Consider the following 10965-nt stretch of genomic DNA (forward strand, 5'->3'; position numbering starts at 1 on the left):
TGGCTCAGAAAGGGCTCTAATATGAGGAAGAGATGGCTGTAATGGAATAGGATGAGAAGATGAAGTATCTCTAACGGTATCTATAATCTTATCTACCAGTAGGTCAAGAGAAGAGGGACTGGAGCCAGCTAGAGATAATATACAAGGAACTGGTGAGCTGCTAGTGTCTTCTCTACGGGAATCAGCTATCACTGGAAATGGAGATGAAGTAATAGCTGAAATTTCCTCAGAAGATGAAGGAATAGTAAAGTGTGAAGGGGGAATAAATTGGGTAGAGTTGAAGGATAGAAGAGAAAAATATGGAGTTAAGCCAAAAGTTAGCGATGCAGGAATGTGTAGACATCCCATTTTTGACCGTCCTCAAGACTTGGACGTCATCGTTTGAACACTCGATGATCATCCATGTTTGTGTTCGTTTTGAGTTCTTGGAAGTCTCGGTTGCGCGCCTTGCCTAAAAATCTCTCAACTTGTTTGTTTTGTGCTTGGTTGTGGACCAAACACTTGTGTTTTTGGCTTCTAAGGGTAGGAAGTGACCTGTTAGCCATCCCCTCAATCCACCGGCCATGGCTTGAGGCCACCGGCCAAATGTATTGGTCGATCGGCACTGTATTTGGTCGGCCGGCCATTTTCTTAGTCGATCGGCCACTTTTCCTGGCCGAGGCATTTTCTTTGCCTTTTTCAGGCAATGTGCATGCTAGCTGTGCCAGCTGGTGAGCACAAACTCTGCCCTCCATACACGTGTATAGATGGATTTCATCCTTGCACTTTGCTTCCCTTGGAAGCTTGGAATTGGATTTCCTATAAGAGGAGGGCCTCCCTTCCCTTTCTAGTGGTTCAGCCAACTGATATAGAATATATATATATATATATATATATCACTCTCTCTCTATATCTCCTCTCTCTCTATAGTTGTGTGTGTAATAGTCTTCTAAAGGGTGTTTTGGTTCATATTTTTGCACTAAGCCACCTAGTGTTACACTTTCCTTTAGTTACTGAGGTGCTAAGGAGTTAATTTCAAATTTTTTGAGTTGGTTTTGATCAAAAGGAGGTGCTGGAGTTGGTGTTCTTGAAGTGTTCTTCAAGGGTGAGAAACTACTCTTTTATTCCCTATTTTTGCTTAAGCTTTTAGCAATACTTGCATACGATTTTAAGCTTAGTGTCCAACTGAAAAAAGTTCTATTTTTATATGCTAAATATGTTTGTTTCAGGTTACTTTTGGGTTGGGGGTTGTCTACCCCCTCTTAGGCCTTGTTTGGCCTTATTTTGTGACCTTTTTTGAGCTTTGAACCCTTTTTGTTTTGACCTTCTCACCACTGAAATTCAGAGGATTTTCAGTGGTGGAGAAGTGATTTTGAAGTCTTGAATGGGGGAGGGACACCCCCCTCCCTTTATGTCTCATTTGCTTGCATTGTTGGCTCACCATAATAGCATGTTTGCTTAGCCTATGTTGACCTCATTTCAGTGGGTTTTTGGTGTTGTTTTTAGCATGCCATGACTCTATTTTGGGTGGGTTTAGTTGGCTCTTACATGCTTCATATACTTGCTTTGCAATCCCCTCATTTGCCTTAACATGCACCTTGTATTCAGACCACCATGCTTACATGTTTTGGCTTAACTTTGAGAAGCTTTTATCTTTGTTTTACCATGCTTGAGGTCTGATTTTGGTTGCTTGGGTCACATATGCCATGCTTTGTATAGCCACCATGCAATCTAGCTTGTTAGCTTTGAGTGTTCAAGTCATTAGCATGCTTTATTTCAACAATTTCAGTGATTTGGCATCACTTGTCATGTTATTTCAGTCCATATAGTATGCTCCTATGCTTGCACTTGTGACTCCTTTAATGTTTTAAAGAGTTAGTATGTCGTGCCTCATGAATGTGTCATTGTGTATGCCATCATGTTTAGGCCTTTGGGATGCCATCTAAGCAGGTTTTTGGGCTCATTTTGACATGCCATAACTCTATATTTATTGGCTTAAAACATGTTATGTTTGGTTGTCTTAGGTGTAGTGTAATACCTCTTTGGTAGCCTTACATGCCTCATGTTCTTGCCTCTTTGTCTTAGCTTGTTTTGGCTTTGGTCATTGCATGTTTTGGGCTTACTTCACCATGCTTTAGGACTGTTTTGGGTCATGCTTGCCATATGCCCTTTGTTTTGTGTAGCTTTGGTTCAAGCCCCTTCACTAGCCTTAAGCTTTAGGCCTCCTTGCATGCTACATTTGTTTTGTTTAATTGATTTGGCATCACTCCTCACATGATTTCAGAGCTTAATGCATTGCCATATTCTCATATTTACCATGCCTTGCTCACGCTTGAGGATTGTGCATTGTTGCCTAGCTTATGGGCCTTTATATGCGTATGTGTGTTTTCCCCTTTTGGTGCCATGATTTTGGTACTATGGCCACTGTTTTGGCATGGCTGAGGTCTGCCCATTTCAGTTTAAGTCCGTTGAGCATGTTCACTTTCATGATATTTGCATGCTTGTATTGTATCATGTTTGCATGTTTGGTATATCGCATGATATTTAGCTAATTGCATTACATAACATTGTTGCATACTTGGCGTGCCCATGTTACATTAGCTTAGCTTGCATGCTTAGGTTGCATTGCATTTGGCATGCTTACTACCTTAGGCTTGTGTGCATACTTGAGTCCTATTGCATTTGGCATGTTTAGGTTGCATAACATTGCTTTTCCATGTTGCATTGTATTTGGTATACATGCATTGCATTGTGTTTGGTTTGGGGTGTCAAACCAAACATGAGGAGCGAGGAACATTCGTACTTGAAGTGACGAAACGTCCCTCAATCCTTAGTCGCCAACGCTCTTGATCCAACATGATAGAGTGTGAGGCATTCATGTGTTTTGTTGCATTCACCCCATAGTGAATTGCACACTTGGCTCCTTTGGCCATCATGCATTGAAATGCGTGATTCGTGGCCCGAGGGTTGAGCACTACGCTCCCTTGAGTTCATAACATGATAAGGAGGGTGATCGTGCACACATTGTCTTGTAAATGCCTTGCCATGCACTGTTTGTCCTCTGCTGCAGCAAAAACAGAATTTTGCAGGAAGGGATGGTCGGTCGGCCATCTTCAGTGCCGGCCGGCTAACTTAATCTGGCAGAGAGCTCCACTTTTGGTCGATGACCATTTTCCCATGGCCTGTGACTTCATCTCTTGGCCGGTGACCTCCCGCAGTGCTTAGAGAGTGTTTCAGAAGCATCCCAAGGATTTTCACAATTTTCAGAGATGCAAAACAGTGCAAGCAGAGGCAACATGCGGCATGGCAACGGGTTTCCGAGCAAGGCAATCGAGCATGCATCATTTAATCATTCTGAGGCGGAGCTGCGGCGACCTCTTTAGTTTCATACTTAGATTGTTTTGTAATTAATTTTTTAATTAATTAAGAGTTTGTAATAATTAATTAGCTAGGATAGTTGATTTATTATTCAGTTTGTATTATTTATTCGGACCCTCCGTCGAGAGGGTGAATTTGTAATAAGTGTGCGTGCGTGTGTGAATGTCTTCCAACCCCACGTCTTTCTCCCTCTTACTTACTTGCTTTTGATGGTTAGTTTTAGGTCATGTTTCAATTAGCATACTTATGTTAGCATGTTTGCATACATTCATTCGTATTGCACGCATCGGGCTTGGCGCATCATACTAATTTCATAGTATTTCAATTCCAACTTGAATACGTGTATCGAGTTGTCGCATTTCACATGCCATTCTTAGATTAGCCGAGCTTATTCTAGTTGCATTTTGCATGTGTTGCATTAGCCATCTTAACATGGACTTGGATCATACATTTGATTACTAACATATTCTTTGTTTCGGTTCGGAGTACACTGTGAGTGTTTATGCTTTAGCATCTTGCATGTATGTGAGTGTTAACATGACATCATGCTTGCCATGAGGCTAAGTGCTTATATGATATAACTGCCTGAATGCCTGTGGGTGAAGGTTGGATTGCTTGAATCGGGACAATTCATTGAAATCCGTGTTTTAGCCTACTTGCCAGTAGCAAACTTCAAACCATTTCCAAACAAACGGATATGTGATGCTTTGTTCCAAATTAGGCAATCTAGTCTATACTTGTGTGTTGTACGCATCACATAGTAATTCTAGCTAATTAATCGGAATAAGAACGCATATATTTTCAAAACAAAATATCATGTTTAGTAGTGGCCGATCTTTGATTGGGCGAGCGGGGGTGCTCATAGATGACCTTCCCCAATCGTACCCAAGTTTCCGAGCTGAGGCAACTTTGGTGATGATGGACACGTGGCCTTAACAATGAGTCAGGGTTTCCTAAATTCTCCCAAAATAAAATATTTAGGTGGCGACTCTGTATCTGGAAAAGCAGTCCATGTTTGACACTTCTTTCTTAAAAATCAGTTTTCCAAAACGATTTGCCGGACTTGGACTCTTTGGTGATTTATCATTCTTGCATTACACTTTGCGAGATCAGATTAAGAACTGTGACATTGTGTCCGAACTGTAGTAGCAAAGCCCAAGGGCGCGTTTACAATTTAGAGAACTTGACTCGAACTCATGATATCTTGTTTTGATTACACTTATGTGTCTCTTTGCATTGCATTTGCATTGGTGCGCTTAGGACACTGTGTTTGCCGTATGCTATTCCTGAACGGTTTGCCGGAAGCTTGCTTTGAGAAGCATGCCATAAGGCTGACCGGTTGCAGGCTCTGCCACGACGGGAACACAAACCCCGGTTTTTACCGGGGCATCATTTTTGACCATTCGACCTAGTGCATATCGGAATCCATAGTGACTATTCCAAACTAGGACAGGTTGCTTACTTGATTGTAGGTTGTTTGAAACCGCTGTGTGCGTAGTGAAACCCTAGCTCCTGACAAAATAGGATAGGGAAATCCTACTCCAACATAGGGGTGTTTTGGCTCTCATTTGCTTGCTATGTGCTTCTAGAGTGTGTTTCTACAGGAATGCATGTATCAGTTTGCAAGTTTGGGTATCAGGCCTGCAGGCATCAGTATTTCGAGAATCAGTTATATCTGCGGGTATCAAATTCAGTTTTAGGGCTGTAATTTGGGAAACAGTGATCAGTGGTCAAATACAGTTATTCAGCTATGCTTATGTCTGTTCTGGCGAAATTGGGCTGAGATGCTGCCTGTTTTCTCTTTCAGGGGGGGTTTAGAGATTCGGTTCAGAGCAACCAGTGTTCTCCTTCGCTGAGGCAAGGCAGAAAAGGGCCAGTCAAGTCTCACCGATTCATCAAATCTGTCAGCCACCAGTCACGTCACCTCTGTTCAATTCAGCAGACTCGTGATGACACAGAAATCGAAAGAAATTGTGGTCATGGCAGTGGCACTAAACCAAGGAATCACCATATAGGGTGAGACCGATGTTGAGATGCAACGTCCGCCCAGGTCACCGGCCGCACGTCCAATCTGGGAACCCCAGTTATTTCAAACCCGTGAGCCTACCACTTTTTAGTTGATGGGAATGATTGGCGATCTCCAGAGATCTGTGGCTGATTTAGCCTACAGAATGTCGGCTCCGCCACCGACTGCATCGTATGCCGGGAATTTCATGCCGGAAGAGCCCCCGCTTTTGGGGCGAATTGTGATTGAGCTTAGCCAACCTGAAGCCATCCCAAGTTCCGACAATGGCATGTCAACAACAACCGGGTTCCGCTCTGATGTAGTAACCCAAACCTTCCACCAAGCTGAGGCGAGTGGTAAGAACAAGGTGAAGGTGGACACCGATCCCTATGAACAACTCCTGTGGGCTGTTGAGGCTTTGAAAGCCGGAGGACTAAATAAGCAGCAAGTGCTCACTGTTGCTGTAAAAACTATGGATGACTCTTTCCCCACTCAGAGTGAGAGCAGTTTAAGCCAAGGGAAAAATCGGGATAAGGACCGTCGTACCAGAACCGTTCCTTCCAACCCTAACCCTGCACCCGAAAAAGATCAGAAAACCAAGTCAGCATTTGCCGACCCTTTTGCTAGTGTGCCCAGCAAAAATCCACATACCTCAAAGTACCAACCCCGGGGTCGCAGGGTCTTCCATGCCCTCTATATGCCTTTGACCAAAGCTCTTCAAATCCTTGTTGAGAAAGGCCATCTCAAACCTCTTGAGCCTCGCCCTCTCCCGAACCCTTTTCCAGCTAAGCAAAATGGTACCCAGTACTGTGCATATCATCAACAAACCGGTCACAGCACTGACAATTGCTTTCGTCTTCGCCACGAAGTGCAAGATTTGATCGATGACAAGGTTATCATCCCACAAAGCTCAGCAAGGTCTATCGTCATTGGATCAGTGGACTTGGGGGATAGTACAAGTATATGATCAGGGGGTGAACCACCTGCGGGCGGCGCTCAGTTTATTCCAGATGTGGTGTATGGCACGCACTATTTTGAGCATTTGCGAATGCTAGCTTTTGTACTGTCTGACTTGGGTATTCAGTCAGTTTTGTTGTCTTGTATATAGTCAGTCTTTTTGTACTTTGTCAGTCGGGTCTGTCTTGTTGTATCGAGTCAGTCCGGTTGTACAGGAGTCGAGTGATTCCAAGGGTGTTATCTCGGATATCACTATTTTGTTTTGTATTTGTCTTTTTGCTTTGTTTTGGGTCTGTTTCTGCCATGGAGCCAGTTACACCAGAATATCTTGAATGAAGCAGTAGTGGTTTTCACGCTTTTGTGCTTGTTTTTGCCTTGAGCCAGTTGTGCCAGAAGATTTGATGAAACGACAATGCTTTTCACTTACTTTTCTGTGCCTTGAAATTATCACATTGACCTAAGTTTTTTAAAACTTTTCGAACACTGTGGTGAAAACAAAGAGGAAGGAATTCCTCGGGTTTTGCAAAAATTTGATCAACTGAGAGAAAGAGAGGCGTGCTAAGCCCTTAATGAATGAAATCATGCTTGTTAATGTGAGTACTGAGAAGGACCCTGGCTTGATCTAGATTGGTTCTACATTGTCTTCAGCGCGAGCGATTTGTCGCTTTCTTAAAAGATTTCAAAAAATGTTTTGCGCCGTTTTACGAAGACCTGTGTGGAATCACTTTTGAGATTGTGTAGCCTAGGATCACTCTCAGCTTCGAGACTCGACCCCTTGCTTTCAAACCTTGAACTTGGATTCAGAATGTTCAACGGTCAACCATGATGTGAGGCTTGTATGGCTAGATTTGAAGCAGCCCTCGAACTAGAGGCAAAGAAGGTCAGACGTCGTCAAAAGAAGCTTGCGAAGCCAGATCAGAAGCAACCCTTGAACTAGGGGCAAAAATGTCAGATGTGCTCGAAGAGTAAAAAATTGGGACATTTCTCAAGCTAACGAAGATCGGCAAGAATGCTGAATCCCAGAAGGGAGGAAAGAAGAAAGTATTGCTAAAGGACAATCGAGTTCCTATCCACAACACTAGGGGCAAATTTAGCCCCCATTGGATGGACTCCAACATCATCAGTAAACAACAGCCATTCTCCTGGACTCAGATGGCCTCTAGATCTTAAAACTATTTGACATGGACCAAAGCTACACTTTTACCCTTGAGAGGCTCGCTGGGCCGAAAACCCGGAAGGGCGACCCAGGCAAAAGTTAGAGCAAATAAAAAGAACAAAAAAGAAAAAATGCAAAGAATGAAAAAAGAAGAAAAGAATGCAAAAGAATGAATAGAAAAGAAAAACAAAGCTCGCAAGGTCGAAAACCCAGAAGGGCGGCCTTGGTAAAAGTTAGAGCGTAAAAGGAGAGGTTAATACCTGAGTGTACCTTAACCGGAACTACGTAAGGCTTGATTCCCATGTTTGGGATACGTAGGCAACTTCATTCTGAAGTCCAGCTATAAACATTTCCAAATCAATTGTGTCGATGTAATGGTTCATATCATCTTTGTCATTTCTATATCCGAGAGTTCGGTTGTAATCGTCACTTTGAGGACTGATTACAGTGTGTTGCGGCGCTATCCAAACAAGGGGCAACTTTCCGTTGCCATACAGTGCGCTGTGATGCCATTCAAACAAGGGGCAACTTTCCGTCGCCATGCAGTACCGTTTAGACAAGGGGCAATTTTCCATTGTTTTAGATCTGAGGTTGTGCATCTCAAGAGTAGATTCCGCGTTGGTCGAGCAGTGGCCATTTGCAAAAACAAGCTTTGAGAATTTTTAATGAAGTTGACTAATTTTCTCGAAAAATTGCTTTATTTTTCCAAAATCGGACCATGTCTTGGACCCAAAAAAAGGAAAATTTTCAGTGCTCATAGCCTGACTTGCATGATTTTAAATCAGAAAATCGAACAAGCATGTTAATCTAACTCTCATATTGATTAAAATTGTTTTAACAGAAGCTCAAAAATAAAAAAATGGTCAAAATGATGAACTAGGGGCACAGTTGAGTCAGGTGTTCTGTCTTTTCCCCATTGTCAACTTACTTGCCGGGAAAGGGGCATTCTATCTACCAGAAAAGGGCACGACTGAAGTTAACAGCAAGGGGCAGAAAGCTTTCACATCCTCCGAGCAACGAGGTATCAAGCCAAGTGTGAAGCACGAAATGGAATGGATCAGGATATTCCACTCTCTTAGGTCTGGTCACATCCATACTGGCCAAGGGCATCATCAACCGCTGTTAGTTGCGGATCTGCTGCACATCCAGCCATGTCATAACCCCTCTGTGGGAAAGTTCACTGTCGTGAGCAGAAGAAGGGAATCTAGTTGAATACTAGGGCAAGAGCCCATTCCTGCTTATCCATCAACCACCCGGGGAGGGATAAAAAAGAAGAGAGATTGAAGAATAGAGAGATGTGCATTGAGAGAAAAAGTGAGGAAAAAGGGCTTTTTCGAAAAAACAGAGCCTGAGGGCCGAGTGATGTGAGAATCACAAATGAGAAAGAGTGGGAACCAATACCCGAAGAAACTGGCTCCTCACGAACTGAGAGGTCTCTTGCCTGTGGTACACGTCTGAGTGTTGTGTTTGTTGTTTTGTTTGTTTCGATTCTTATTTTGAGTCGTTTCGATTGTTACTCGATGTATTCAGGTTTTTTTACCTTTGTTTTCTTTTATTGAGTTGTGGTGCGCTATGGTCAGCTGTAGGCTCAATACCCGGTTGGGAACCCTTTTCTCATTACAAATTCAAAAATGAATCGTTTTGTGCTTAGAGTGCTGTGCCATTCTCCACATTTGTGCAAAACAGAATTCGTTCTTTCATAAAGCCGTAAGGTTCAACCCAGGTCATGTCAAAACAGTAAAACTAGGACCTATTTGAAGCTATATGGGTTCTGGACTGCGAAGCAAAAGAAAAGAGGGAAAATTCGGACCATCTGAGTATGTTTCAACTTCTGTACATCCCGTATGTTCAGTATGAGCTGTGCGCAGAATAAACCGAGCACTGTGTTATGGGCCGTGGGTTCAGAGTGAGTAGTGTGCTGTATGGGCTGTATGTTCAGTATGAGCTGTGTGCAGAATAAACTGAGCATTGTGTTATGAGCCGCGGGTTCAGAGTGAGCAGTGTGCTGTATGGACTGGATGTTCAGAATACGTCATGTGCAGAATAAACCGAGTACTGTGTTATGAGCCGTGGGTTCAGAGTGAACAGTGCGTTGAATAAGCCGTGCACAGAATAAGCTTAGTACTATCTTATGAGTTGTGTGTTCGAAGTGAGCAGTACCCCGTTTGAGTCGTGAACAGAATAAACTGGGTACTGTGTTATGGGCTGTGTGTTCAGAATGAGCAGTATGCTGTAAAGGCTGTGTGTTCAAAACAAACGGAATATTGTGTCAGCTGTTTCCTTGCCAGAATGGCGATCAAAAGTGCTCTCCCTGAGTATCATTCCCTGCCAGGTGCATCTTGGCCATGTTTACGATGAGTTCCTAGGAGACCAATTGCGACGGTGGAAACTATAGTTCGAATGGCTGTTGCCTAGAACACAAAGGTTCGGGATTTCCGAGACTAAAGTCTGGTTTAAATACCCAGGGGTGTATCCCCGGCTTGAAATTTGTATGGAAGCCCCATAGGTTGAGATAGCGTGTGCGCGTCTCAATTCTGGATACTGAACCAACCTAGTTTGTCACCCCGTTGGAGAACAGGGAAAGTTATGCATATGGTCGGGAAGAAAAGCGGCATCTGTGGCTTCTATATACAGACGTTACCCCTTGTCAGCATATCAGAACCTTTATACCGTGAATTGAAGGTAAAAGTTCGAAGAACGCAAGGTAAGTGTTCGAAGAACACACAAGGGGAGATCCCCGTCAGAGTAGAGCGATTTACCGCCACTCACTCCATGAGGTGCTTTCTAAAAACACCGCTTGTTTGTTTATTGTATTCCCTAAACATCATGCTCTACATTGCTTGTAACATCTTGTAACATGTATTGTATCATTGCACTTATTGCATTTATTTGCATTCTTGTGTTGTCTTCTAATCATTTATCCTTTTACGCAATGCAGCGTTTAGGGTCGTTGTACTCTGGGGCTATCTCAGGACGCGTGAAACGCGGCCCTGGGCATGTTTTATCTCAGGTTGCGTTGTGTGCGCACCTGGGCGGTTGTTTTCAGTCCTCTTCTCACGATTTCAGCGTGGTTAGAGTGTTCCTTTCCTCACACGATTTCAGCGTGTTTGGAATTCATCTTAGGTTGCATTGTCATGCACACCTCTTCACTTGCGTTATCACGCACTTTCCACTTGCATTGTTATGCACGCTCTTATTCGGAAACACCGGGATACGTCCCTATGTTTTTCCTTCTTTCCGAAACACTGGAATACGCCCCTATGTTTCTCTCTCTTTCTGAAACACCGGGATATGTGCCTATGTTTCTCATTCTTTCCGAAACACCGGGATACGTCCCTATGTTTCTCCTTGTTTTCGAAATATCGGGATATGTCCCTATGTTTCTCTCTCTTTCCGAAACACCGAGATACGTCCCTATGTTTCTCCCTCTCTTTCCGAAACACTGGGATATGTCTTTATGTTTCTCATTCTTTCGTTTAGAGTATTTGGA

This window comes from Camellia sinensis, chromosome 8 (genome assembly GCF_055761805.1).
Source record: "Camellia sinensis isolate YWXY chromosome 8, ASM5576180v1, whole genome shotgun sequence".
Lineage (NCBI taxonomy): Eukaryota > Viridiplantae > Streptophyta > Magnoliopsida > Ericales > Theaceae > Camellia > Camellia sinensis.